The sequence below is a fragment of the Dreissena polymorpha genome, chromosome 3 (genome assembly GCF_020536995.1).
Source record: "Dreissena polymorpha isolate Duluth1 chromosome 3, UMN_Dpol_1.0, whole genome shotgun sequence".
Lineage (NCBI taxonomy): Eukaryota > Metazoa > Mollusca > Bivalvia > Myida > Dreissenidae > Dreissena > Dreissena polymorpha.
In genome coordinates this window covers 65,320,537-65,347,747 of record NC_068357.1, presented here as the reverse complement: position 1 = coordinate 65,347,747, position 27,211 = coordinate 65,320,537, and the positions used below count along the sequence as shown (strand labels likewise).

Here is a 27,211-nt window from a genome sequence, read left to right as displayed (position 1 = left end):
GAACCAGAATAAACGTAACAAACTGATTCCTGGGTCTGATTATAATCATTTTTTGTATAAAACTGAATGCATGTGAATTAAGAAATCCACCCATGCCGGATGTAATGTTTACGGACCATTTAAGTAAACATATTTAATGACCTTAAGCATAAATACGAAAATGTGTTATCAAATCCCCTTAAATGAAAAGATATTGTTTCGTCCAGATACTAATTTTGAAAAAAAAACAAGTTTAAATATATCATTGATACGTTGTGAGTATTAGTTTAAGAACGTTTAAATAGAATCCGCACCTAAATACCTATCAATGTAAACTGAAACACGCTTTTTTCACGCCCGATGAATCGTTCAAGTTTGTCGCTTTATTTAATGTATATATTTATCAGATATTCGGTGTATCCATACCTTGTCTTTCCCTGTCAATGTCTTCGATCATGCAAATGTGTAATATTGTGACTGGTATGAACTAACTATAATAGCCAGTAAAAAAAGGCTGTATGAAAAAGTCTGCCTCCACCGGTATTCAAACCCCATTATTTTAATGAACAAGAGTTAACATTATATGACTACACAACGCAAGCTTTTGCATAAAAAGTGCGTTATATAATGTTGAATGTTGTGTTAATTACACATGTCTTTTGCCAATTACCTATGACAACAATAAAAAGCGTTACCAGCGCTTTATAATTTAACTGCATTCGATTGATGTTAATCCATTCATTAATCGATATGTTTAACATTTCTCTAACTAAGGAGCGTTATTTTACTTGTTTGAATTTAACGCACAAATTGTCATCTTGCAAAAGAGTGACTTAGTTCCTTTAAGTATACAAGAAATCGGTAAATCTATTTACTTCATTTCTCACGTTGTCGCCGTGGTGATACTGATGTATCTCAGGGAATTTACTCATTAATCTGATGTATTTTTTATATAAAGGGCTCGATAGTTAAAGCTTATATTGATACACAATTCAAAGCGTACTGCGTTACTCATTTAACAACATCAAAATAAGTAATGACCTGAGAGAAAGGCAATGAAACGGATACAGTCATAGAATATGTTTATGATGGACTTGTCAAAGGCAAGTACAGACAGTTTCACAAAATAATTACATATGATACTAGGACGCCACTGTTTAGTTTGTTTTGTAACTAAGAGTATGTTGTGGACATTAAATACTGTAGCAACATTCGTTTAAGAGGGTAATATCACGTTAGTATAATCCTGTATGCATGAATTAAACTTCAGTTCAAACGACAATCAACGCTACATTTATCGGGGTGCAGGATCACGTGACTTTGTTGGGTTTTCCCAATAAAACGCTATTGGATGTAACACCCCGGTAAGTGCTGCTTTTTTCCAATAACTTTTTAATCAATTTTTCTAAAGAATTTCAACTAGTGCATAAAAGACAGATATTTGTGCTGCTTATGGCAATGTGAAATACATCAGAATAACTTTATTTATTAAGCATGTGTACTTGTTCAAAAAGTCCATGTATTCTGCCTCTGGACGACTATGCGTTGCGCAACGTTAAATTTTGTCAACGATTTCAGACGTATTCAACGATTTATTCTTATACCTAAAGATATTGACACAAACTTCAAGAAAAACTGTCTTTTATGCACTAAAGGTTTTTGCAAATGTATTTTAATAACTTGAGATATTTGCAAACATAAAGTTCTTAACGGTGTGTTAACATTCTGTATTGCCCGTGTGTAACCCACTGAAAACCTCGTTGAATCTGCTCCCTGTTATATACGCAACTTAATTAGAAAACCGTGTACGCCGCTGGTGAGTTTTGGGATTGCAGATATAAATTTTTGTCGACCATAAGTACTAGATAAAAGACAAATATTGAAACCAGTAATAAATAATAATTACTCCTACCAGAGGCGAAATAAAAATCTCAGTCCATATATTATATCGTTGAACTCATTTACAATTCCAAATCAACTAAACCGTATATTTCATCAACATAGTGTTCACTAATATGATGCCATTTTATTAAGAATAAAGATTTGTAAATATACCGTTTATACAAGCAAATTTTTTCAAAGTTGATTTTACCGTATTATACATGTATTTCAGAGCAATATCTTGACATCCGCGTGCTTTTTAGATCACCTTTGCCCGTTTTCAACGAACGCATTCTTAGACTTAGCATTAAGAATAGTCTTGGAAGCAAGTAAAGATCATTCAGTGTTTGCATATATACAGGCTACCACTAGTGCTGATTTGTGCCAAGTTTGACTCAGCATTCAAGCAATTATTGAATATATCACTTTTAAGTATATTTTAAGTATATTCCCTATCTTTAGACTTAAGTCTAAGAATTGTTTTGTGAATACGGGCCATGGGCACAACATGCCTATGGTGAGCGTTTAGGGGGAACGCTTTATGTCCGTCGTTCCTCGTGAGTAAAAAAACTCTTTCAGTTACATTTATTAATTTGATGACTCAAGCCAGTTCGAAAACAAAATTGTGCGTAGAAATAAAAGATTTATGTTGCATGACCTAATTTTATTATTCTGAACTCCACTATCTCAGAATAGTTTGGTTCTTCCGGTTTCAGGTTAGCGTATAGGGGTACATGGTCCTCTTGATTTTAACATTTCCAGATCGCGGTTCTCAATCTGAATTACTCCCTAGTTATTTTTTATCAAATACATTTTTTATATTCACAGGTAGAACTTCATTTAATTGCTCCGGAATTTGAATCTGTCACAGTTCCTACAATTCGGTAAAAGGTTGCGTGGCGCGGATTTGTGTGTGTTTTGTACAAGACCCACTTGACACCGGCGAGATGCAATTAAAATGTATTTGAATTGAAAATTATACATGTAATAATACATGTAAAATGCAAGAATTTCACTCGTGTTCCATTCTGTTCATTTTTAATACATAACGAATCTTGATTGTTCAAAATATATATTTACAACAATACGGCTGCATTCCATTTCAGTTGTTTCAAATTACATGAACATTGTGAAAGCATTAAGCGATTATTCTAGTCTCCGTCAGTCTATCTATGTGCGTATTTCTAAGTGTGTAAGGTCCTTCTGCGTCTGTGGCTGCATTATGTGAAAACTCATCTTTTCTCATTACTTCTAACTTCTTAATATACTTGACTCACGAACGTTGGGACGATTTTGAAATTAACCCTGCAATTAGACCTATGTTTGCAAGACGTGGTTCAAACTTCATATTGCATATTCCAATGAGTTAAACCGATAATTCAAGTAATCTACCTAGACTCTGGTACGACATATCACATAACGTGCATCACATACTGAGTGTAACCTGAAGTACAATGTTTAATTGTTTCTAAGATAATACTAAATTCTAGAATACCATTTCACACGAATAATTACTTTTATTGATCAAGCCGCCTGTACATTGTATGTTTAAGTGTTTAAATGATTAAAGAAACGCCGGATGCTGAAATAACGTGTTTTAAATGAACATATCGGAAACATCATAAAAAGATATCACTCCCTTATAATACTCTAAAGAATTTGAAGTTATTCACTAGCGATGTTATCAGCCGTTTTTTACTTACTTAGACATGCTATACAATCACATTTCGCGTATAAACTTGAAAATGCGTTAACATGAAACAATCCAACTTTGATTTAGTATGACCTTATAAATATCAATATGTAATGTAGATACTTATAATACTGTGTTTTAAAAATATGGATATTCACGCACTATTTTATCGAACTCCAAACTAATATATAAGCGTTGACTTAAAAAACCTACGAAGAGGAGAAAAACAGTCGTATTTAACTTAAAGGGGCTTGTTCACACTTTGATAAATTGACAAAATTGAAAAAAATTGTTTCGGATTTGCAAATTTTTACTTAAGTTATGATATTTGCTTTAAAAAAAAAATACCAAATTGTTTCCATGCTCTAAAATTTCCATAAAATGCAACTTTTGACGATTTGAAAACCTGAAAATTATAAAGCGTCTCAAACGCGAAATGAGTTATTTTTAGTCAGAAATTGTGAATGGGATCCCAACTAGTATACCAGAATGCAGCCTGCGCATGCGCGCTGCGCTTATCCGCTTTTGGTTTACAAACAATGCATCTCATTTCTGTGATCGAAAATATAAAAAAAGAGAAACAAAAGCCGGAGCCAGCGACATCGCTCGAATTTATTCAATCTTGGCGACAAGACTGAGTGTTTGCAGAACCATAGGAGTATCGTTGGAAGAGACGAAGACAGGGTAATGGCTTAAACACAGGTGGAAGTAACGTACCCAGGATAGTAAAAAAAAAAAAATTTTTTTTTTTTTTTTAGAAGCCCAATATATTCAATATAATATATAAAATCATGTTTAATGAGAATTTTTTTTTTTCAAAGAGCCATGAAAAAAAATCCCCACCCTCTGATATTGGAATCATAATTCCAATATCAGAGGGTGGGGATTTTTTTTCATGGCTCTTTGAAAAAAAAAAAATTCTCATTAAACATGATTTTATATATTATATTGAATATATTGGGCTTCTAAAAAAAAAAAAAAAAAATTTTTTTTTTTTTTTACTATCCTGGGTACGTTACTTCCACCTGTGGGCTTAAACACACGAATTGTAAGTCACAGGTTTTTTTTTCCACTTTTTGGGAAGATAGCCCATGGCTTTGGAATTGGGAATTTTATCGGCATTTTCATGAAATTGGGAAAATAAATTCATTAGCCTTTTTCTCCACACGAAAAGTCCACTGATTAGGGAAATACTAAATTTGATTTAACTCTTTATAATCATTCAATTTAAAAGAAAAAAATAATATAATATTTTGTTAGATGTAATTGAATTAAAATTGAGATAAAATACACATAAGACTTCTTTCTAGAAAAAAAAAAAAAATTTTTTTTTTTTTTTTGGAAATTGGGAATTTTTTGCCACATTTTGGGAAAAAAGTATACTTTTTGGGATTGGGAACATAGCCGAATTTCGGCTATAAAATCGGGCCAAAAAAAACCCTGAGTCATATTTTAGAAGCTACATTTAGTTTTTGGCAAGTGTTGCCTGTTTACAAAGGAATTTTAGCAAAAGTTGGGATAGGTATTTAGTTTTATTGTATGGATATTTTACTCTGCAACGAAACCAGATACGCACTGATAACATAATTTGTTCATTGCGCGTTTTAAAATAAGCCTTTATGCCCCTATGCCAAGATGTTCGTATCAATTTAATGAATTCGTTATAACTAACACTCCAACACGAGTTAAATGAAGCATGAAATTAATGATAAATGATGAATTATGAATGATTAATTTATACGGTATATATTATATTATAAAATACACTGGTATGCAAATGTATATGTTATATTATGTAATCAATTATCATGATATGATAATATGATTATACAGTTTATTCCCTAATTTTAACATCAATTTTGTTGTTTCTTTAAATTGATATGAGATCAATTTTATATTCTAAAACAAACCTTCTTTTTAAGGTTTTTAGGAAGACGTGCCGGCCAAACTATTGCAAGTTTGACTGTTCAGCATAATGTTAGAACAACAAACTCTTCACCTATGCACGGTCATCAGCCCCCGCCAGGTCCTGGCCTGTCATTTGTGTCACAAGGAAGTACCACACCTGGTCATGTGTCAAGAATTGGAGAGATAACATCTTACTAAGAGTATGCAAACAACCCTGTCTTAGCATATTTTAATTGATAAAATAATATATTTATATTCAATAAGATTCTATGTGCTTTCTAAAGTTCCTTGGTAATATAATTGCTTTATCATTTTTTTACCAGAAACTTTTTATGTTATGAAAACCAGAGGATATCCGATAGCTGGTTTGTTTTCTGAACCGTTTAGATAACTTGCATGGTGATTGGTCATGAAATTATTTCAATGCCATTCTCCTCCAATCTCTAGTTGTACAGTAATTGTCAGTTAGTGACTCAAGTATGATAACTTCATCATATAATAAGCTCATACTGGTGAATCAAGAAGCCAAGAAAAGTATTGGTGGTTCATAAGTTAATACTGGTGAATTAAGTAGCCCAGAAAAGTATTGGTAGGTTCATAAGTTAATACTGGTGAATCAAGTAGCCCAGAAAAGTATTGGTAGGTTCATAAGTTAATACTGGTGAATCAAGTAGCCCAGAAAAGTATTGGTAGGTTCATAAGTTAATACTGGTGAATCAAGTAGCCCAAAAAAGTATTGGTAGGTTCATAAGTTAATTCTGGTGAATCAAGTAGCCCAAAAAAGTATTGGTAGGTTCATAAGTTAATACTGGTGAATCAAGTAGCCCAGAAAAGTATTGGTAGGTTCATAAGTTAATACTGGTGAATCAAGTAGCCCAGAAAAGTATTGGTAGGTTCATAAGTTAATACTGGTGAATCAAGTAGCCCAGAAAAGTATTGGTTTGTTACCTGATTGGCATGATATGAATAAAATAATGTTTAAAATAGCAAACAAATTTCATACATAGTTTTTATGATAAGTTTTAGTGTACATTTCAAAATTACAAATATGCTTATATGTTATTTCAGAGTAAATTGAAGGCAGCCAACTATTGGACGGTGGTGCCAGTCAATGAAAAGAAGGGATACACGTTCATGCACTGAGTACACAGAGATCATCAAGGAAAAAACCCTTCGATCAAAGTTCCTTTTTGATTCAGCTTATCCAAAGCTGATTGCCTCTACAATTGCCCCTTATATATCCACCTGCGGCTAATGAGGAGCTGCAATATCCAATAGGTCAAGGGCAAGCAACCCGGAAACAATATGAAGATTTACTCATACAAATTGGTACATGGTGTATGTAACTATGTTGTTTTAACTAACTTCAACATACCATTATTATGAATTAAAAAATTGACAAAGCTGAAATCAATGATAACTGACTATGGGTAGGAAAGTGTTGTGTGAATTTTGCAGCATGGTTTTATAGGATGTATACCATTGAGTATGAAAGTGCATGTGTGACCCTGGCTGTTTTTTCAGTCAGTAGATGACTTTAGTATTTGAAATGATGCTTGAATTAATTTGTGTAATATGAAGGCGTGACCAAATGTGTGACATTATGGTCGACTGTGCTGTCATCATCATGGTGATAAAATGTGATTTTTATAAGTGAACTGCTTATAAACATAGGGCAGAAATACCATTGATAAAATACTGACGAACATAGCATACAAGTGCCCTGAAATGCCATGAGAATATGTATTTGAGTTTTAAGTGTGTAAGGTATTGTAAATTGTGTTAATTGTTTTGTTATAAAACAAGGGCTTTTTGTAAAACATGCATGCCCCCCATATGGGCTCTCAGTTGTACTGACAGCCATTTTGTAAATATGTTTTTGTCACTGTGACCTTGACCTTTGACCTAGTGACCTGAAAATCAATAGGGGTCATCTGCGAGTCATGATCAATGTACCTATGAAGTTTCATGATCCTAGCCATAAGCTTTCTAGAGTTATCATCAGGAAACCATTTTACTATTTCGGGTCACTGTGACCTTGACCTTTGACCTAGTGACCTGAAAATCAATAGGGGTCATCTGCCAGTCGTGATCAATGTACCTATCAAGTTTCATGATCCTAGGCATAAGCGTTCTTGAGTTATTATCCGGAAACCATTTTACTATTTCGGGTCACAGTGACCTTGACCTTTGATCTAGTGACCTCAAAATCAATAGGGGTCATCTGCAAGTTATGATCAATGTACCTATCAAGTTTCATGATCCTAGGCATAAGCGTTCTTGAGTTATCATCCGGAAACCATTTTACTATTTCGGGTCACCGTGACCTTGACCTTTGACCTAGTGACCTGAAAATTAATAGAGGTCATCTGCTAGTCATGATCAATCTACCTATTAAGTTTCATGATCCTAGGCATAAGCGTTCTTGAGTTATCATCCAAAAAACATTTTACTATTTCAGGTCACCGTGACCTTTGACCTAGAGAACTCAAAATCAATAGGGGTCATCTGCGAGTCATGATCAATGTACCTATGAAGTTACATGATCCTAGGCCCAAGCGTTCTTGAGTTATCGTCTGACAACCACCTGGTGGACGGACTGACCGACAGACCGACCGACATGAGCAAAGCAATATACCCCCTCTTCTTCGAAGGGGGGCATAAATATAGGATCCAAAGTATTCAATCATAAATCACTCTGAAAAAGGAGAATAAGTAAAATCCTTGTCTGGCAAATAACTACATAAACAATGGGCCAAGTTCCAGATTTTTTTGTCACAAGTCAAGACCATTAACAGGAATTGTTGACTCTTATAGGTGTTATGTATCATGATCTGTGTTAAGTTTTTTATGGGAGACCCATGATCAAACATGGTGAATTAATTGTTTTGTTATTACAATAGAGGATCCAAAGTATTTGATCATAGGTCACTCTGAAACAGAAGAATTTGTGATTACCTTGTCTGGCAAATAGCTTAATAAACACTGGGCTCAGCATTTTCCTGATTTTTTGTCACAAGTAAAGACTATGAAAAGGAATTATTAACTCTTAGGTATAAGCTACCATAGTCAATGTTGAGTGCATGCTGCACACCACATTTGTTTATGTTCCATTAACAATGACATCAAAGCACAATGCTATATATAGATTATGTATTGTTTTCCATTGTTTATCAGTCTATAAACAACCATTTATTGTAATAGCCTTACATAAACTGTCATAAAGATGATAAAGTGCTATTTATCCATAAATAAAAAATTGGTGGAATTCAGAAATAATTTGATCTGTCAAATGTTAAAAGTTGGAAACATTTATTCAAAATGTTATCAATTATAGTTTTGTTTCATGAATATAGAGTATTATGTTTTGTGTTCATTATGTTATGGATTTTGTTGTTTTGGTTTAAAATGTTTTAATAAATAACATGAAGAAATAAGAAGCTAGTTGTTCAATTTTGATTTATTATTACATGTATATTACACAGCAAAACATTACTGCTAGAATGTTAAGTGAACACCTTATTATAATACATGTTGAGTTCAACACTGAACAAAAGAATATGAATCAATTAAAAACGACTCATAATACATTATTATATGAAACTGCATCATGATTCAAAAGTTAAAGAGCATATAGACAGCTAAAACCTAAATGGGTGAGCCTTGCCTTGGGAAAATGGGGCTTAATGCATGTGCCTAAATTGTCGTACGAGATTAACGTGCTGATCATACCAATCAGGCAGACAATTGCTGCTTTATTGTATTTTTTGTTGAAAGGGAGTCTCTTAGAGAAAATCCAGATAAGGCGGAAAGTGTTGCCCCTGATTAGCCTGTGCAGTCTGCACAGCCTAATCTTGGACAACCTTAAGTACATGCATTAAACCCCCTTTTCCCAGAGCGAGGCTCAAATATTTATTAAATGATTGATTAAGTCTTCCACATAACATCTTTTAAGAAACTTTCAGTAAAACATGTTTATTTGATGACAGGCACGGCAAAATCAGTAGTAAAATCATAGTATTCATTTGTGTTACATTATAATCAGGGCTCGTCCGACGGGACAAGTGGTCATTATTATTGTATAACTTAGAAAAAATGCCTTTAAAGCCATTATTTCTGTGGAGATATCACTCAACTTTTCTGAGTATATTGTGTATACGTTTAATCGTCGAAGCCCGAGATATTCTGATAGTTCCATGTGATACATGTACTACACTGTACTGTTCACAAGGGAAGCAACCCTTAACATTTGTTTCTTTGCCAAGATAACAAGAATATTCTCCCTTGTAAAGAATACGCATTTTACGACACTGGTACACACCGATCTTACAGACAATTTACATAGTGACATCCTCTCTATGTATAGAATGATTTTGTTTTGTTTAAATATCAGTTAAGTACTGTACATATACATCACTTTTAACATTTTTTGTTTGATGTTGGCAACACACAAGTTTTTGTCAGGTATTATGGCTTTGTATAATGTTTAAAAATCAATAATCTTGAGTTTTCCTGTTATTGTAGTCAGTTTTTTTTTGTATTGAAATTGCCTACAATTATGTTTACATGTATTTTGAACGATTCAAGTCTTTATGACTTGAGCATTTTGTATTATTTCATTATTTTGCAAAGTACTGAGCAGAATAATCTATAATGGTCAGGACAAGTTGCTTTTTGGTCAGGACAAGTGAAATTATGGTCTACTTGTCCAACTGGACAAGTGGCTTCAAAAGTTAATGTCGAGCCCTGATAATACTTACATATTGTTGCTGGTTATAAATGTGGAAAAAGTTTGAATATGCATTGCTAAAATACATGTTAATTTTCTAAGAACTGCCCCTTTTATTTAAGGAATACTGTATGTATGCCCCTGTAATATTTCTGACAAAAGAACAAGATAAATAAATAATGATTAATAGAACTGTAAACTTGGTTTTCATTTTGTATACAAAGGATAATTATGTTCTTATTATTTACGCTATATTGAAAGAAATAAGATTACATCATTTAATAAAGAATGCATTACTGAAGATTCAAATTTAAAACAACCGTTTATCCACTTAAATGTTGAAAGCATTCTTAAACAACAAGACTAAAAAAGCTGTTAACAATAATTTTATTAACTACTTCCTTTCAAAAAAAAGGCAGGTACAGTTTTGTTGTCGTCCCTTTGAAGGTGTCCATGTATTCAAAGGATGTACTGAGATCAATCTCTGTCCTCCACATCTTCAGTGCCAACACGTTGTTCCGAAACGTTTCCTGGATAAGGAGGATGAGAGGATCAGTCACCACTTAACCCTTTTTCTGAAAAATATGAACACATAAAAAACTCAAAACCCCTTGCTAAATCTATATATATATATATATATTAGCTGTTATTGTCCAACTTTTAAGATGCAGGAACATAATGGCCACTGTTTCGACAGTAAATGAGTTAAATTTTCTACACTTTTGATTATAAGCTGAGACAATTACATGAGTAGTTTTACGTGTTCTATATTCATATTACAAGCAACAATATTTGATAAAGATAAAATGCATTGCTAATTCCGTTAAACAGGCCCACAGACAAATAAAATATTTGATATAGATAAAATGCATTAATAATTCTGTTAAACAGTCCACAGAAAAATAACATATTTGAAATAGATAAAGTGCATTATTAATTCTGTTAAACAGGCCCACAGAAAAATAAACATGAAAAATGGGTCATAATCAACAACAGTAAACATACTGGTCTCTGGCTTGTACAGTATTGTCAGGCCATGCTACAACAAAGCTGGTCTTCATCATGGTCTACCAAATGGACAATTCTTGCAAACACACCATCATGGTTAGCTTGAGGATGGTCCAAGCTGGGCCAGGACAGGCTGTCAGTGATAACTGCTGACTGTCTTGCAGCAATTTCCTTCAACAGCTCCTATGCTTCCGTATAAGTAAGGTTGTCTATGATATCCTTGAAAAGACATTTCTGCATTTAACAATAAATGTGTTGAACATAAAGCTAAGAATTTTGACACAAGATGTAGCTACATATGTACATAGATTTTTTTATTTTTCATGACACCATTTTTAAACATTCCTATCAGTTTTTTTGGTAAAATTTCAATATTCACCAAGTGTAGTGTAGGATCATTTTTTAAATTCTTTGCTCATGTAGCAACACAGTTTTACATACAAAGACTTTGATTAATATATCAACAATTAGTGCGTTGAACTGTGTTTTTTTCTGTTACCATTCAAGAATATTGTGAAATGACATAAAAAAAATTCAATGAAATCTCAACTTGCCTGAATATCTGAAAACATTATCTACAAATTATTTTAATATTCTCAAATGAAATCAACAGAAAAAAATGCAGCTAAATAAGAATACCTTTCCTGTTTCTTGTACCAAAGTGACAAAATCCAGTGATCCCTTCTTCATAAACTTCTTGGTTTATTTATGGTTGTATCCTATTGAAAAAGTAAATACACAATTTAAACCACTTTTTAAAACTATTTATGGTCTTTTAAAAAAGTGAGTTGTAAATATGTGGTATTATTATCTAATAAGTTTTCTTCGACATTCAGGTAATCAAATCTTGAGGATATTCAAAACAATTAAAAAAGAGGAATATCCAGAATATTCTTGGCTTTTACAAATATAATGATACATGCATTTCAGATGACCTGTATTTGATTTATTCAAAATACAATGTACTGTTGAAATACACATTTATCAAAATATATACGTGCTTTGCTAAATTAACAAACAATTATAAAGATAAAATACTTTAAATAAAGAAACAATAAGATGCACGAAAATAAATTGGGGCGAGTTGTCTCTTGGATGGAGCGAGTGACCATATGTTTGATGCGAGTTTGTTTTGGGGCAAGTTGGTATTGGGGCGAGTTGTCTGGCGCCAGCTACATGCATTTGATGCCATAAATTAATAAACTGTGTTACTATTTTCAAAAATATTTTGGTTATTCAGTTTATTTATAAAATAGCTGTGCAGAAGAAACTGATATAAATACATTAACCCTTTGCATGCTGGGAAATTTGTCATCTGCTAAATGTCATCCGCTGAATTTCTAAAATTAGCCATTTCTTCGATTTTTTTCAAAGAATACTATCAGAAAAGCAAACAGTTTGAATCCTGATGAGACGCCACGTTCTGTGGCGTCTCATCTGGAACCAAACTGTTTGCAAAGGCCTTCAAAATTCGGTTCCAGCGCTTAAAGGGTTAACTATGAGTTTTGGGTTTAAATTAATAACCTACCAGTACCATTCAAATGCATTTTAGTTAATAATAAATGTCATTGTCATATAACACACAATAATGAATATGTCAATAAATGCACAGCATCTTGAATTGCCTGCCAACAAATAATGTTGTCACTGTCAGCTATGAGGAAAAAAGATACTGTAATGTTTAAATGATCTCAGTTCTCCAAGGCTAATGATAAATTTAATTTATTTGCGCGAATACTAAAGTTAATTCTGTATTCAACTTGGCTTTAATTTTAGTCTCTGTCTGTAACTTAAGTGTAACCGAGGCAATCACAGTATTTACGCGTTCTGTGATGTATATGCATATACTTATGTAACGAAACCGAATCATTTGATCAGTTATACTTTTTTAATCTACTTTTATAAAAAAAATAATCATACGCACTATTGAGTTTTACAATAAAAAAACATATTTTACCTTCTTCTTCCGTGTTTGACAATACAGACTTCGCCATATTTGTTGTTGTCACAATGCGTGTTTAGGTCATAATACACTAAATAGTTTCCTTATATAATTCAATGTAAAAGCGACAACTTTGAGCGAAAATAAATGCAACATTTTGCACATAGAGACCCCCATAACCATACCTTTTCTTAAAGGCCATTCTAAGCGGAATCGATTTATGCAATAAAAAAGGTATGTCATGTACAATGCAAGAAAGAACTTGACACAAATCAAAATCGACTGTTTTTGCAACTTTTTTTTTCGGCCGTTTCTTAGTGGAATGTAACCTTTGCTAGTGCAATGGTTTACTATAGTCTTCACGTGTATCATATTTCAGGGATTCAGTAGTGAACACCTATTCATGCCCTACCATTATCTCCGCAAGATAACACCCGAATAATGGTAAAAAGTGTAAAACATGCCTTCCTGTCAACTATGATATTTTTTTAGAGAGTACAGCCCTACATGAAGCTATCATTTAGTGTATTGTAACCTATAAGACAACGTTTACTGTTAACATCGCGAAAAAAAGCACTTCTCGATACTTATAAACCTATTTTCTATGTGCATGCCAATTTTCAGACCGATCTTTCACGTAGAAATGCTTGAAACTGCACTTTATTATAACGCCTGATAAGCCATGTGGCTTTCGCGTTCGGAGCTTTGATTTATAACGGGCGTTCAGGCGAAAAACGATTACCCTAAATAATTACAATCGGTCAAAATACTGGAATATTGTTACAAGCTATGTAGAAAAAGAAGTAAACAACTATTAAAACGTGTTCATGAGCTCTTTCAGCACAAATTGTTGCGATTTGAAATGCTCAAGACGAGTTTTTGTACGGTTTTTTTCTTATTTTCCTCTGAAAACGTATTTTCTTCTTAAAAACTCACGATGCTCCTTAAATTCGTGAAACAAACGCATTTATTCCGTGAAATTTGCCAAAACGCGTCATATCCCACTAAAGAAATGATGATTTTCTGTAAATACAGCTCCTTTGTGACTAGGCCTGGTTTTGCGTATAAGACAACGTTTACTGTTAACATCGCGAAAAAAAGCACTTCTCGATACTTATAAACCTATTTTCTATGTGCATGCCAATTTTCAGACCGATCTTTCACGTAGAAATGCTTGAAACTGCACTTTATTATAACGCCTGATAAGCCATGTGGCTTTCGCGTTCGGAGCTTTGATTTATAACGGGCGTTTAGGCGAAAAACGATTACCCTAAATAATTACAATCGGTCAAAATACTGGAATATTGTTACAAGCTATGTAGAAAAAGAAGTAAACAACTATATATATTAAAACGAGTTCATGAGCTCTTTCAGCACAAATTGTTGCGATTTGAGATGCTCAAGACGAGTTTTTGTACGTTTTTTTTCTTATTTTCCTCTGAAAACGTATTTTCTTCTTAAAAACTCACAATGCTCCTTAAATTCGTGAAACAAACGCATTTATTACGTGAAATTTGCCAAAACGCGTCATATCCCACTAAAGAAATGATGATTTTCTGTAAATACAACTCCTTTGTGACTAGGCCTGGTTTTGCGTTTAGGTCATAATACACTAAATAGTTTCCCTATATAATTCAATGTAAAAGCGACAACTTTGAGCGAAAATAAATGCAACATTTTGCACATAGAGACCCCCATAACCATACCTTTTCTTAAAGGCCATTCTAAGCGGAATCGATTTATGCAATAAAAAAGGTATGTCATGTACAATGCAAGAAAGAACTTGACACAAATCAAAATCGACTGTTTTTGCAACTTTTTTTTTCGCCGTTTCTTAGTGGAATGTAACCTTTGCTAGTGCAATGGTTTACTATAGTCTTCACGTGTATCATATTTCAGGGATTCAGTAGTGAACACCTATTCATGCCCTACCATTATCTCCGCAAGATAACACCCGAATAATGGTAAAAAGTGTAAAACATGCCTTCCTGTCAACTATGATATTTTTTTAGAGAGTACAGCCCTACATGAAGCGATCATTTAGTGTATTGTAACCTATAAGACAACGTTTACTGTTAACATCGCGAAAAAAAGCACTTCTCGATACTTATAAACCTATTTTCTATGTGCATGCCAACTTTCAGACCGATCTTTCACGTTGAAATGCTTGAAACTGCACTTTATTATAACGCCTGATAAGCCATGTGGCTTTCGCGTTCGGAGCTTTGATTTATAACGGGCGTTCAGGCGAAAAACGATTACCCTAAATAATTACAATCGGTCAAAATACTGGAATATTGTTACAAGCTATGTAGAAAAAGAAGTAAACAACTATTAAAACGTGTTCATGAGCTCTTTCAGCACAAATTGTTGCGATTTGAAATGCTCAAGACGAGTTTTTGTACGGTTTTTTTCTTATTTTCCTCTGAAAACGTATTTTCTTCTTAAAAACTCACGATGCTCCTTAAATTTGTGAAAGAAACGCATTTATTCCGTGAAATTTGCCAAAACGCGTCATATCCCACTAAGGAAATGATGATTTTCTGTAAATACAGCTCCTTTGTGACTAGGCCTGGTTTTGCGTATAAGACAACGTTTACTGTTAACATCGCGAAAAAAAGCACTTCTCGATACTTATAAACCTATTTTCTATGTGCATGCCAATTTTCAGACCGATCTTTCACGTAGAAATGCTTGAAACTGCACTTTATTATAACGCCTGATAAGCCATGTGGCTTTCGCGTTCGGAGCTTTGATTTATTACGGGCGTTCAGGCGAAAAACGATTACCCTAAATAATAACAATCGGTCAAAATACTGGAATATTGTTACAAGCTATGTAGAAAAAGAAGTAAACAACTATATATATTAAAACGAGTTCATGAGCTCTTTCAGCACAAATTGTTGCGATTTGAGATGCTCAAGACGAGTTTTTGTACGTTTTTTTTCTTATTTTCCTCTGAAAACGTATTTTCTTCTTAAAAACTCACGATGCTCCTTAAATTCGTGAAACAAACGCATTTATTACGTGAAATTTGCCAAAACGCGTCATATCCCACTAAAGAAATGATGATTTTCTGTAAATACAGCTCTTTTGTGACTAGGCCTGGTTTTGCGTTTAGGTCATAATACACTAAATAGTTTCCCTATATAATTCAATGTAAAAGCGACAACTTTGAGCGAAAATAAATGCAACATTTTGCACATAGAGACCCCCATAACCATACCTTTTCTTAAAGTCCATTCTAAGCGGAATCGATTTATGCAATAAAAAAGGTATGTCATGTACAATGCAAGAAAGAACTTGACACAAATCAAAATCGACTGTTTTTGCAACCTTTTTTTTCGGCCGTTTCTTAGTGGAATGTAACCTTTGCTAGTGCAATGGTTTACTATATCTTCACGTGTATCATATTTCAGGGATTCAGTAGTGAACACCTATTCATGCCCTACCATTATCTCCGCAAGATAACACCCGAATAATGGTAAAAAGTGTAAAACATGCCTTCCTGTCAACTATGATATTTTTTTAGAGAGTACAGCCCTACATGAAGCGATCATTTAGTGTATTGTAACCTATAAGACAACGTTTACTGTTAACATCGCGAAAAAAAAGCACTTCTCGATACTTATAAACCTATTTTCTATGTGCATGCCAATTTTCAGACCGATCTTTCACGTAGAAATGCTTGAAACTGCACTTTATTATAACGCCTGATAAGCCATGTGGCTTTCGCGTTCGGAGCTTTGATTTATAACGCGCGTTCAGGCGAAAAACGATTACCCTAAATAATTATAATCGGTCAAAATACTGGAATATTGTTACAAGCTATGTAGAAAAAGAAGTAAACAACTATTAAAACGTGTTCATGAGCTCTTTCAGCACAAATTGTTGCGATTTGAGATGCTCAAGACGAGTTTTTGTACGTTTTTTTTTCTTATTTTCCTCTAAAAACGTATTTTCTTCTTAAAAACTCACGATGCTCCTTAAATTCGTGAAACAAGCGCATTTATTACGTGAAATTTGCCAAAACGCGTCATATCCCACTAAAGAAATGATGATTTTCTGTAAATACAGCTCCTTTGTGACTAGGCCTGGTTTTGCGTTTAGGTCATACTACACTAAATAGTTTCCCTATATAATTCAATGTAAAAGCGACAACTTTGAGCGAAAATAAATGCAACATTTTGCACATAGAGACCCCCATAACCATACCTTTTCTTAAAGGCCATTCTAAGCGGAATCGATTTATGCAATAAAAAAGGTATGTCATGTACAATGCAAGAAAGAACTTGACACAAATCAAAATCGACTGTTTTTGCAACTCTTTTTTTCGGCCGTTTCTTAGTGGAATGTAACCTTTGCTAGTGCAATGGTTTACTATAGTCTTCACGTGTATCATATTTCAGGGATTCAGTGGTTAACACCTATTCATGCCCTACCATTATCTCCGCAAGATAACACCCGAATAATGGTAAAAAGTGTAAAACATGCCTTCCTGTCAACTATCATATTTTTTTAGAGAGTACAGCCCTACATGAAGCGATCATTAAGTGTATTGTAACCTATAAGACAACGTTTACTGTTAAAATCGCGAAAAAAAGCACTTCTCGATACTTATAAACCTATTTTCTATGTGCATGCTAATTTTCAGACCGATCTTTTACGTAGAAATGCTTGAAACTGCACTTTATTATAACGCCTGATAAGCCGTGTGGCTTTCGCGTTCGGAGCTTTGATTTATAACGGGCGTTCAGGCGAAAAACGATTACCCTAAATAATTACAATCGGTCAAAATACTGGAATATTGTTACAAGCTATGTAGAAAAAGAAGTAAACAACTATTAAAACGTGTTCATGAGCTCTTTCAGCACAAATTGTTGCGATTTGAAATGCTCAAGACGAGTTTTTGTACGGTTTTTTTCTTATTTTCCTCTGAAAACGTATTTTCTTCTTAAAAACTCACGATGCTCCTTAAATTTGTGAAACAAACGCATTTATTCCGTGAAATTTGCCAAAACGCGTCATATCCCACTAAAAAAATGATGATTTTCTGTAAATACAGCTCCTTTGTGACTAGGCCTGGTTTTGCGTATAAGACAACGTTTACTGTTAACATCGCGAAAAAAAGCACTTCTCGATACTTATAAACCTATTTTCTATGTGCATGCCATTTTTCAGACCTATCTTTCACGTAGAAATGCTTGAAACTGCACTTTATTATAACGCCTGATAAGCCATGTGGCTTTCTAGTTCGGAGCTTTGATTTATAACGGGCGTTCAGGCGAAAAACGATTACCCTAAATAATTACAATCGGTCAAAATACTGGAATATTGTTACAAGCTATGTAGAAAAAGAAGTAAACAACTATTAAAACGTGTTCATAAGCTCTTTCAGCACAAATTGTTGCGATTTGAGATGCTCAAGACGAGTTTTTGTACGTTTTTTTTTTCTTATTTTCCTCTGAAAACGTATTTTCTTCTTAAAAACTCACGATGCTCCTTAAATTCGTGAAACAGACGCATTTATTACGTGAAATTTGCCAAAACGCGTCATATCCCACTAAAGAAATGATGATTTTCTGTAAATACAGCTCCTTTGTGACTAGGCCTGGTTTTGCGTTTAGGTCATAATACACTAAATATTTTCCCTATATAATTCAATGTAAAAGCGACAACTTTGAGCGAAAATAAATGCAACATTTTGCACATAGAGACCCCCATAACCATACCTTTTCTTAAAGGCATTTCTAAGCGGAATCGATTTATGCAATAAAAAGGTATGTCATGTACAATGCAAGAAAGAACTTGACACAAATCAAAATCGACTGTTTTTGCAACTTTTTTTTTCGGCCGTTTCTTAGTGGAATGTAACCTTTGCTAGTGCAATGGTTTACTATAGTCTTCACGTGTATCATATTTCAGGGATTCAGTAGTGAACACCTATTCATGCCCTACCATTATCTCCGCAAGATAACACCCGAATAATGGTAAAAAGTGTAAAACATGCCTTCCTGTCAACTATGATATTTTTTTAGAGAGTACAGCCCTACATGAAGCGATCATTTAGTGTATTGTAACCTATAAGAGAACGTTTACTGTTAACATCGCGAAAAAAAGCACTTCTCGATACTTATAAACCTATTTTCAATGTGCATGCCAATTTTCAGACCGATCTTTCACGTAGAAATGCTTGAAACTGCACTTTATTATAACGCCTGATAAGCCATGTGGCTTTCGCGTTCGGAGCTTTGATTTATAACGGGCGTTCAGGCGAAAAACGATTACCCTAAATAATTACAATCGGTCAAAATACTGGAATATTGTTACAAGCTATGTAGAAAAAGAAGTAAGCAACTATTAAAACGTGTTCATGAGCTCTTTCAGCACAAATTGTTGCGATTTGAGATGCTCAAGACGAGTTTTTGTACGGTTTTTTCTTATTTTCCTCTGAAAACGTATTTTCTTCTTAAAAACCCACGATGCTCCTTAAATTCGTGAAACAAACGCATTTATTACGTGAAATTTGCCAAAACGCGTCATATCCCACTAAAGAAATGATGATTTTCTGTAAATACAGCTCCTTTGTGACTAGGCCTGGTTTTGCGTTTATAAGACAACGTTTACTGTTAACATCGCGAAAAAAAGCACTTCTCGATACTTATAAACCTTTTTTCTATGTGCATGCCAATTTTCAGACCGATCTTTCACGTACAAATGCTTGAAACTGCACTTTATTATAACGCCTGATAAGCAATGTGGCTTTCGCGTTCGGAGCTTTGATTTATAACGGGCGTTCAGGCGAAAAACGATTACCCTAAATAATTATAATCGGTCAAAATACTGGAATATTGTTACAAGCTATGTAGAAAAAGAAGTAAACAACTATTAAAACGTGTTCATGAGCTCTTTCAGCACAAATTGTTGCGATTTGAGATGCTCAAGACGAGTTTTTGTACGTTTTTTTTCTTATTTTCCTCTGAAAACGTATTTTCTTCTTTAAAACTCACGATGCTCCTGAAATTCGTGAAACAAGCGCATTTATTACGTGAAATTTGCCAAAACGCGTCATATCCCACTAAAGAAATGATGATTTTCTGTAAATACAGCTCCTTTGTGACTAGGCCTGGTTTTGCGTTTAGACAACGTTTACTGTTAACATCGCGAAAAAAAGCACTTCTCGATACTTATAAACCTATTTTCTATGTGCATGCCAATTTTCAGACCGATCTTTCACGTAGAAATGCTTGAAACTGCACTCTATTATAACGCCTGATAAGCCATGTGGCTTTCGCGTTCGGAGCTTTGATTTATAACGGGCGTTCAGGCGAAAAACGATTACCCTAAATAATTACAATCGGTCAAAATACTGGAATATTGTTACAAGCTATGTAGAAAAAGAAGTAAACAACTATTAAAACGTGTTCATGAGCTCTTTCAGCACAAATTGTTGCGATTTGAAATGCTCAAGACGAGTTTTTGTACGGTTTTTTTCTTATTTTCCTCTGAAAACGTATTTTCTTCTTAAAAACTCACGATGCTCCTTAAATTCGTGAAACAAACGCATTTATTCCGTGAAATTTGCCAAAACGCGTCATATCCCACTAAAGAAATGATGATTTTCTGTAAATACAGCTCCTTTGTGACTAGGCCTGGTTTTGCGTATAAGACAACGTTTACTGTTAACATCGCGAAAAAAAGCACTTCTCGATACTTATAAACCTATTTTCTATGTGCATGCCAATTTTCAGACCGATCTTTCACGTAGAAATGCTTGAAACTGCACTTTATTATAACGCCTGATAAGCCATGTGGCTTTCGCGTTCGGAGCTTTGATTTATAACGGGCGTTCAGGCGAAAAACGATTACCCTAAATAATTACAATCGGTCAAAATACTGGAATATTGTTACAAGCTATGTAGAAAAAGAAGTAAACAACTATATATATTAAAACGAGTTCATGAGCTCTTTCAGCACAAATTGTTGCGATTTGAGATGCTCAAGACGAGTTTTTGTACGTTTTTTTTCTTATTTTCCTCTGAAAACGTATTTTCTTCTTAAAAACTCACGATGCTCCTTAAATTCGTGAAACAAACACATTTATTACGTGAAATTTGCCAAAACGCGTCATATCCCACTAAAGAAATGATGATTTTCTGTAAATACAACTCCTTTGTGACTAGGCCTGGTTTTGCGTTTAGGTCATAATACACTAAATAGTTTCCCTATATAATTCAATGTAAAAGCGACAACTTTGAGCGAAAATAAATGCAACATTTTGCACATAGAGACCCCCATAACCATACCTTTTCTTAAAGGCCATTCTAAGCGGAATCGATTTATGCAATAAAAAAGGTATGTCATGTACAATGCAAGAAAGAACTTGACACAAATCAAAATCGACTGTTTTTGCAACTTTTTTTTTCGGCCGTTTCTTAGTGGAATGTAACCTTTGCTAGTGCAATGGTTTACTATAGTCTTCACGTGTATCATATTTCAGGGATTCAGTAGTGAACACCTATTCATGCCCTACCATTATCTCCGCAAGATAACACCCGAATAATGGTAAAAAGTGTAAAACATGCCTTCCTGTCAACTATGATATTTTTTTAGAGAGTACAGCCCTACATGAAGCGATCATTTAGTGTATTGTAACCTATAAGACAACGTTTACTGTTAACATCGCGAAAAAAAGCACTTCTCGATACTTATAAACCTATTTTCTATGTGCATGCCAACTTTCAGACCGATCTTTCACGTTGAAATGCTTGAAACTGCACTTTATTATAACGCCTGATAAGCCATGTGGCTTTCGCGTTCGGAGCTTTGATTTATAACGGGCGTTCAGGCGAAAAACGATTACCCTAAATAATTACAATCGGTCAAAATACTGGAATATTGTTACAAGCTATGTAGAAAAAGAAGTAAACAACTATTAAAACGTGTTCATGAGCTCTTTCAGCACAAATTGTTGCGATTTGAAATGCTCAAGACGAGTTTTTGTACGGTTTTTTTCTTATTTTCCTCTGAAAACGTATTTTCTTCTTAAAAACTCACGATGCTCCTTAAATTTGTGAAAGAAACGCATTTATTCCGTGAAATTTGCCAAAACGCGTCATATCCCACTAAGGAAATGATGATTTTCTGTAAATACAGCTCCTTTGTGACTAGGCCTGGTTTTGCGTATAAGACAACGTTTACTGTTAACATCGCGAAAAAAAAGCACTTCTCGATACTTATAAACCTATTTTCTATGTGCATGCCAATTTTCAGACCGATCTTTCACGTAGAAATGCTTGAAACTGCACTTTATTATAACGCCTGATAAGCCATGTGGCTTTCGCGTTCGGAGCTTTGATTTATTACGGGCGTTCAGGCGAAACACGATTACCCTAAATAATAACAATCGGTCAAAATACTGGAATATTGTTACAAGCTATGTAGAAAAAGAAGTAAACAACTATATATATTAAAACGAGTTCATGAGCTCTTTCAGCACAAATTGTTGCGATTTGAGATGCTCAAGACGAGTTTTTGTACGTTTTTTTTCTTATTTTCCTCTGAAAACGTATTTTCTTCTTAAAAACTCACGATGCTCCTTAAATTCGTGAAACAAACGCATTTATTACGTGAAATTTGCCAAAACGCGTCATATCCCACTAAAGAAATGATGATTTTCTGTAAATACAGCTCTTTTGTGACTAGGCCTGGTTTTGCGTTTAGGTCATAATACACTAAATAGTTTCCCTATATAATTCAATGTAAAAGCGACAACTTTGAGCGAAAATAAATGCAACATTTTGCACATAGAGACCCCCATAACCATACCTTTTCTTAAAGTCCATTCTAAGCGGAATCGATTTATGCAATTAAAAAGGTATGTCATGTACAATGCAAGAAAGAACTTGACACAAATCAAAATCGACTGTTTTTGCAACCTTTTTTTTCGGCCGTTTCTTAGTGGAATGTAACCTTTGCTAGTGCAATGGTTTACTATATCTTCACGTGTATCATATTTCAGGGATTCAGTAGTGAACACCTATTCATGCCCTACCATTATCTCCGCAAGATAACACCCGAATAATGGTAAAAAGTGTAAAACATGCCTTCCTGTCAACTATGATATTTTTTTAGAGAGTACAGCCCTACATGAAGCGATCATTTAGTGTATTGTAACCTATAAGACAACGTTTACTGTTAACATCGCGAAAAAAAGCACTTCTCGATACTTATAAACCTATTTTCTATGTGCATGCCAATTTTCAGACCGATCTTTCACGTAGAAATGCTTGAAACTGCACTTTATTATAACGCCTGATAAGCCATGTGGCTTTCGCGTTCGGAGCTTTGATTTTTAACGCGCGTTCAGGCGAAAAACGATTACCCTAAATAATTATAATCGGTCAAAATACTGGAATATTGTTACAAGCTATGTAGAAAAAGAAGTAAACAACTATTAAAACGTGTTCATGAGCTCTTTCAGCACAAATTGTTGCGATTTGAGATGCTCAAGACGAGTTTTTGTACGTTTTTTTTTCTTATTTTCCTCTAAAAACGTATTTTCTTCTTAAAAACTCACGATGCTCCTTAAATTCGTGAAACAAGCGCATTTATTACGTGAAATTTGCCAAAACGCGTCATATCCCACTAAAGAAATGATGATTTTCTGTAAATACAGCTCCTTTGTGACTAGGCCTGGTTTTGCGTTTAGGTCATACTACACTAAATAGTTTCCCTATATAATTCAATGTAAAAGCGACAACTTTGAGCGAAAATAAATGCAACATTTTGCACATAGAGACCCCCATAACCATACCTTTTCTTAAAGGCCATTCTAAGCGGAATCGATTTATGCAATAAAAAAGGTATGTCATGTACAATGCAAGAAAGAACTTGACACAAATCAAAATCGACTGTTTTTGCAACTCTTTTTTTCGGCCGTTTCTTAGTGGAATGTAACCTTTGCTAGTGCAATGGTTTACTATAGTCTTCACGTGTATCATATTTCAGGGATTCAGTGGTTAACACCTATTCATGCCCTACCATTATCTCCGCAAGATAACACCCGAATAATGGTAAAAAGTGTAAAACATGCCTTCCTGTCAACTATCATATTTTTTTAGAGAGTACAGCCCTACATGAAGCGATCATTAAGTGTATTGTAACCTATAAGACAACGTTTACTGTTAAAATCGCGAAAAAAAGCACTTCTCGATACTTATAAACCTATTTTCTATGTGCATGCTAATTTTCAGACCGATCTTTTACGTAGAAATGCTTGAAACTGCACTTTATTATAACGCCTGATAAGCCGTGTGGCTTTCGCGTTCGGAGCTTTGATTTATAACGGGCGTTCAGGCGAAAAACGATTACCCTAAATAATTACAATTGGTCAAAATACTGGAATATTGTTACAAGCTATGTAGAAAAAGAAGTAAACAACTATTAAAACGTGTTCATGAGCTCTTTCAGCACAAATTGTTGCGATTTGAAATGCTCAAGACGAGTTTTTGTACGGTTTTTTTCTTATTTTCCTCTGAAAACGTATTTTCTTCTTAAAAACTCACGATGCTCATTAAATTTGTGAAACAAACGCATTTATTCCGTGAAATTTGCCAAAACGCGTCATATCCCACTAAAAAAATGATGATTTTCTGTAAATACAGCTCCTTTGTGACTAGGCCTGGTTTTGCGTATAAGACAACGTTTACTGTTAACATCGCGAAAAAAAGCACTTCTCGATACTTATAAACCTATTTTCTATGTGCATGCCATTTTTCAGACCTATCTTTCACGTAGAAATGCTTGAAACTGCACTTTATTATAACGCCTGATAAGCCATGTGGCTTTCGAGTTCGGAGCTTTGATTTATAACGGGCGTTCAGGCGAAAAACGATTACCCTAAATAATTACAATCGGTCAAAATACTGGAATATTGTTACAAGCTATGTAGAAAAAGAAGTAAACAACTATTAAAACGTGTTCATAAGCTCTTTCAGCACAAATTGTTGCGATTTGAGATGCTCAAGACGAGTTTTTGTACGTTTTTTTTTTCTTATTTTCCTCTGAAAACGTATTTTCTTCTTAAAAACTCACGATGCTCCTTAAATTCGTGAAACAGACGCATTTATTACGTGAAATTTGCCAAAACGCGTCATATCCCACTAAAGAAATGATGATTTTCTGTAAATACAGCTCCTTTGTGACTAAGCCTGGTTTTGCGTTTAGGTCATAATACACTAAATAGTTTCCCTATATAATTCAATGTAAAAGCGACAACTTTGAGCGAAAATAAATGCAACATTTTGCACATAGAGACCCCCATAACCATACCTTTTCTTAAAGGCCATTCTAAGCGGAATCGATTTATGCAATAAAAAGGTATGTCATGTACAATGCAAGAAAGAACTTGACACAAATCAAAATCGACTGTTTTTGCAACTTTTTTTTTCGGCCGTTTCTTAGTGGAATGTAACCTTTGCTAGTGCAATGGTTTACTATAGTCTTCACGTGTATCATATTTCAGGGATTCAGTAGTGAACACCTATTCATGCCCTACCATTATCTCCGCAAGATAACACCCGAATAATGGTAAAAAGTGTAAAACATGCCTTCCTGTCAACTATGATATTTTTTTAGAGAGTACAGCCCTACATGAAGCGATCATTTAGTGTATTGTAACCTATAAGAGAACGTTTACTGTTAACATCGCGAAAAAAAGCACTTCTCGATACTTATAAACCTATTTTCTATGTGCATGCCAATTTTCAGACCGATCTTTCACGTAGAAATGCTTGAAACTGCACTTTATTATAACGCCTGATAAGCCATGTGGCTTTCGCGTTCGGAGCTTTGATTTATAACGGGCGTTCAGGCGAAAAACGATTACCCTAAATAATTACAATCGGTCAAAATACTGGAATATTGTTACAAGCTATGTAGAAAAAGAAGTAAGCAACTATTAAAACGTGTTCATGAGCTCTTTCAGCACAAATTGTTGCGATTTGAGATGCTCAAGACGAGTTTTTGTACGGTTTTTTCTTATTTTCCTCTGAAAACGTATTTTCTTCTTAAAAACCCACGATGCTCCTTAAATTCGTGAAACAAACGCATTTATTACGTGAAATTTGCCAAAACGCGTCATATCCCACTAAAGAAATGATGATTTTCTGTAAATACAGCTCCTTTGTGACTAGGCCTGGTTTTGCGTTTATAAGACAACGTTTACTGTTAACATCGCGAAAAAAAGCACTTCTCGATACTTATAAACCTTTTTTCTATGTGCATGCCAATTTTCAGACCGATCTTTCACGTACAAATGCTTGAAACTGCACTTTATTATAACGCCTGATAAGCAATGTGGCTTTCGCGTTCGGAGCTTTGATTTATAACGGGCGTTCAGGCGAAAAACGATTACCCTAAATAATTGCAATCGGTCAAAATACTGGAATATTGTTACAAGCTATGTAGAAAAAGAAGTAAACAACTATTAAAACGTGTTCATGAGCTCTTTCAGCACAAATTGTTGCGATTTGAGATGCTCAAGACGAGTTTTTGTACGTTTTTTTTCTTATTTTCCTCTGAAAACGTATTTTCTTCTTAAAAACTCACGATGCTCCTTAAATTCGTGAAACAAACGCATTTATTCCGTGAAATTTGCCAAAACGCGTCATATCCCACTAAAGAAATGATGATTTTCTGTAAATACAGCTCCTTTGTGACTAGGCCTGGTTTTGCGTTTAGGTCATAATACACTAAATAGTTTCCCTATATAATTCAATGTAAAAGCGACAACTTTGAGCGAAAATAAATGCAACATTTTGCACATAGAGACCCCCATAACCATACCTTTTCTTAAAGGCCATTCTAAGCGGAATCGATTTATGCAATAAAAAAGGTATGTCATGTACAATGCAAGAAAGAACTTGACACAAATCAAAATCGACTGTTTTTGCAACTTTTTTTTTCGGCCGTTTCTTAGTGGAATGTAACCTTTGCTAGTGCAATGGTTTACTATAGTCTTCACGTGTATCATATTTCAGGGATTCAGTAGTGAACACCTATTCATGCC

At 34.2% G+C, this 27,211-nt stretch overlaps 1 protein-coding gene and 2 long non-coding RNA genes across 5 annotated transcripts in view; 2 read left to right on the top strand and 1 right to left on the bottom strand.

Annotated features, from left to right (window-relative positions):
• Window positions 1-27,211, top strand: part of LOC127874514 (cholesterol 25-hydroxylase-like protein) — a 111,836-nt gene that overhangs the window by 29,657 nt on the left and 54,968 nt on the right. The gene's annotated exons all lie outside the window — the stretch shown is intronic.
• Window positions 4,013-6,917, top strand: LOC127874517 (uncharacterized). The gene is made up of 3 exons (XR_008046966.1): window positions 4,013-4,237; window positions 5,484-5,661; window positions 6,530-6,917. It is a non-coding gene; the product is annotated as an uncharacterized LOC127874517 (long non-coding RNA).
• LOC127874516 (uncharacterized) lies at window positions 9,266-13,185 on the bottom strand. Its single transcript, XR_008046965.1, has 4 exons — window positions 13,156-13,185; window positions 11,838-11,917; window positions 11,196-11,417; window positions 9,266-10,765 (listed from the first exon to the last, which is right to left on the bottom strand). It is a non-coding gene; the product is annotated as an uncharacterized LOC127874516 (long non-coding RNA).